Here is a 4259-nt window from a genome sequence, read left to right as displayed (position 1 = left end):
AATATATATAGTATCGATGAAATATTCGGTCTGACCCACAAGAATATACCATCTATACTATCTCATTTTCAAAACATACTGAAAATATATTTTTTTTTATTTTAGCGCAGTACCACTAACCATATACCCTTTTTACACTGCCGCATCATTGTTGAAGGTGAGGAAAAATGATTCGAGGCTTTTACACCAAAGCCGCATCTTTTTCGAAGCATCTGTCAGCTGTTCGGCCTACTACTAATGTAAAAAAACTCGGTAAGCAAGAAAAAGAGAGCAAAAGTATTTTTATAGATATTTAAAGAAATTATCAAAATAATTTCAGTATTTTGTAAAAATACTAGACTAGACGGCAACACTTGCATATGATGCGCCGCATGATTAAAGATGCGGCCGCATCATTGTCTTCTTTTATCCACAGGGCCCTGATGGGCATCATTGTCGCATGTTCCATTTAACGGAAAATCAAATGATGCGGCGCAGTGTAAAAAGGGTATTATATCTGGTTGCATTGAACTTTGCATAGAACCGCAAAATAAATGAAGAAATTCGAAGTTGAAAGCTTTAGTCGGACTTATAGCTGCATTTGTCAGCTTTTCAGAACGAATTTTTAAATTCAAAATTAAAAAAAAAAATACCGCAAGAAATGATGAAATTTTAATTTGAAAGCTTAATATCTTCCAGGCGTTAAGCTGCAGATTCAAAGAGTCTGGGTCGGATTTATAGCTGCATTTGTCAGCTTTTCAGCATTAAGCCTCTGAGAAAGCTAAATTTTAAGCGACCGAAAGTGCTATATACCTCGGTCCTAGTGTGGCAAGTTAATGTATGCTTTTACAACAGAAATCTGTTTGATTTCAAATGTTTTGCTGTGCGGTTTTTGTGGGCGCTGTGGAGCTGGAGGCGTAATGCACACGGCACTATTGAATAATCCGATCTGCGGAGTATTGCAATCAACAGGTTTTAATCTTCCTTTTCAGATTATGGTATTAATAAATAATAATATCCATACAATCGGTTATTCGCCCTAACTATTTAATTTATCTCATTTGCACTTTTTTAGCTGGCTTGACTGTTTCCTTCCATATTTAATGTGTGTGTGTGTGTGTGTTTGTGTCATGTCTTGCGGTTGTTTCAATGTTCCGCGTGGGTCCCGGTTGTTTTCTGTATGTATCGAGGCTTTTTCTCGGACTGAGTACCGGTCTGCGACGCGCCGGGGGATGTTCTTATCGGTTTCATCGTATCATCCCTGTTGGTCGGAAAAGCGCGTGAGTACTAGGCTTTACCTCTGAAAAAAAACTTTTAAAAAATACCAGATTTTAAAAAGTTCTTTAAAAAACAACTAAACCATAAAAAAAATCCTTAATTTGTTAAAAAAAAAGGTAAGCCCCGAAATCTATAAGAAAAAGTCATTTTGGCCACAGCGTAAATGTCGTGTTGACTAATTTTATTTAAATATTTCACTTGGTATTTTGTTCTTATGTTGCAATGTTTGCTCTCAGTTTGCTGGCAAAATATATCAAATTGATATAACTTTCGAGGGGGTTGAAACATACCAGAAATATCAGTGGCCTCGTCGGCAAAAGCAGTCCCTTAACAATGCTTACAGAAAAGCTTTCTCTTCGACAAGCGAGCACGCACTAAACGTTAAGGGACTGAAAACCGAACCATTCGGCCGTGGTGCTGAGACGTTCGGGTCGTGGACCTGAGACGTTCGGCATTTTTTCGACATGTTCAATTCATGACGAGATGCGAAAGCAAGCCGAGAATTGTAAATGTATGTGACGCGAGAAAATATTTATCAATTCTTTTTTTCCGAAACCGTTTTTGTTGTGAGTTTCAGGATACGTAAATGTGTGTGTTGCATTTATTCACACATACTGTGCTTGTGTGTGGGTTCTACAATTTATGGCCACTTAAACCGAAATTGGTTTTTTTGTCTTGTTTTGAGGGCTGATGTATCGACCTGGGCTAACCTGCCAAAACAAAAATGTGGAATGGGCAGAGTAGGTGGGGCTGGGTATGGGAAATTAATTAAAACTTAAAAATAAAATCTGTTATTTGTTTATTTTTTTGAAATTGCACACTTACATATACATATCCCTATTTCAGACAAGTTTATACTAAATTAAATGCGTATGTAAATAAATATTGTACAAATGCCTTCGACTTTGCAACTTTTTCAATAAATTCCTATTATTCAGAGAACTTTTCTATATACATATATTCCTTTTTCAGAGTATATATTTATACATGTATGCAAAGAATTGGTATATGTAGATTTTTACCTTAAGCCTAGTACTCAGATCGAAAAAATGTTTGCTAGCAAACAGATGTCATATATTTTTCGAGCGAACCTGCATTCCGAACGGTTACACTGCTCAGACCGCTGCTTGGTTTTGTTTAAAGTTAACAAAATGCACTTCTTCGCCTGGGGCCGCTCTTCCCCAGGCATATCCTGGGCTCCCCAATATATTATTGGCAAGGTAAAGAGTCTGACTATCAGCAGCAGCAGATGGCGACGCCACCCGTGCCGACCACCGTGAAGAAAAACTGTTTTGAAAGCAATATTTGTTTTATATTTATGAAAATTAATAAAAATATTATATTATAATATCCATATAATTGACCTTTATATAATGCTGCATTAATTAGATTCTATTTGTCTTCATTATTAAAATATTTCATTTGGTTTTTTGTTCTCTTGTTGCAATGTTTGCTTCGTATTTGCTGGCTAAAGATATCAAATTGATATCTTTTTCGAGGTTGGTCGAAACATACCAAAAAAACAAGCAAATACTTCTGATACTTTTCCAGTATATACCGACCTTTTTGTTTTTTGATCTGAGTACTGCCTTCCGTACAGAGCCTAGAAAACAGTTTTTGCCGTAAAACATTTCTTATCGGTTTCATACGAATATCAACCCTGATTCTGTTCGCGAGGTGTTTTTTCGATCTGAGTACTAGGCTTTAAATAAATTATTTATCATATACATTGATTGTTAGTTATGTACATAAATATTGTGCAAATTTCGTCGGCTTTCGACTTCGTTGCTGCCGTAATATCAACTTTTTCAATAAATTTACATATACTTTTCAGAGACCTGTTTTTACGATCCATATAATTGCACTTAAAGATCTTTTTATATATACGTACATATATGTAGATTATAGATGTGTATATTATAGCCAGAATGAAGAAATTCATTTTCATTTTGTTTCGCGTCTCAACTCTTGATGAAATGCGTCGAGCATTTGTCGATTGGTCGTTGTCATTCCTAACTGTATTAATACTTTGTTGGCATGCATCAAGCACATGTCTTCAATTAAAATTAATACTTTATTGTGCATTTCTTCATTATCATTTAAGGTTCTAACACGCTCCTGATGTAATATATCTTCGGCCATGTGATCTTTATATTTGTTCCATAAATCAATCGGTGTTGATGGGAAGCATGTAGACAAAAGTATGGCAAACAATGTTCGTATTTTGTTAGCATTTGACGAAATCACAGCATCTTCGAGAGTGTGGTCCCAATGAGTGTCATTCTCGAGCAGTGCCATACGTTGACTTGCTTCTCTGCATGTGCCGCACAATACACCATTAACAGTTCGCAGATGTTGGAATGATGTTGGGCCATGAACATTGACTCACAGTAAACGCAAATAAAACACTCGTTTTGGCTGGGATGCACTGTGTAAAGACGTCTTAGTGCATCTGTGGAAAATACTTGTTGGTAATTTGGAACTGGCTGTCCTTATTTTCGTCGTTGAAATTTCTTTAATGATTGATTCCAGGTATAATATCGTGGCATTTCGGAATTGTAAGTGTTCTTGTAAAGTCATCATTCTGGCACATTTCACCCTTTCACCATTTTCCAGATTTACGGCCAAATGAACAACAGTGGGGTATCTTTCATGTATTGGAAATGAAACGAGAAGGAACGTGTGAGTCGCTTCTGGGGACGCGACTCTACTTATACCCGTACTCAGTCAGTATATACATTTTTGAGCACTTGATTTTTTAGAATTTAAGAATTAAAAAAAAAAAATTTTACATTTTACATTTTTTTGCTACATCTGTTATCTACATCTACATATTTTATGTATATTCTACATCTAACATGTAGATTATACATGTACCATTTAGATTCTACATCTCCTCCGCTAAGGGTTGCTCGCGCACTGAACGCGGCAGAGTGTGCGAGCGAGAAGGAAAAGGAGGTGCGTGGTCGTTGTCAGGAGTGGGTAGGGGAAAAACTGAAAAT

General features: G+C 36.3%; 1 long non-coding RNA gene across 1 annotated transcript; it reads left to right on the top strand.

Annotated features, from left to right (window-relative positions):
- The first annotated feature begins 2959 nt into the window (after positions 1 to 2959).
- LOC111079329 lies at positions 2960 to 3996 on the top strand. Its single transcript, XR_002608330.1, has 4 exons — positions 2960 to 3050; positions 3362 to 3728; positions 3790 to 3815; positions 3874 to 3996. It is a non-coding gene; the product is annotated as an uncharacterized LOC111079329 (long non-coding RNA).
- The last annotated feature ends 263 nt before the right edge of the window (positions 3997 to 4259 follow it).

The sequence above is a fragment of the Drosophila obscura genome, unplaced genomic scaffold (assembly GCF_018151105.1).
Source record: "Drosophila obscura isolate BZ-5 IFL unplaced genomic scaffold, ASM1815110v1 contig_176, whole genome shotgun sequence".
NCBI classification, from domain to species: Eukaryota; Metazoa; Arthropoda; class Insecta; order Diptera; family Drosophilidae; genus Drosophila; species Drosophila obscura.
This window is presented reverse-complemented; position numbering and strand designations above follow the sequence as displayed.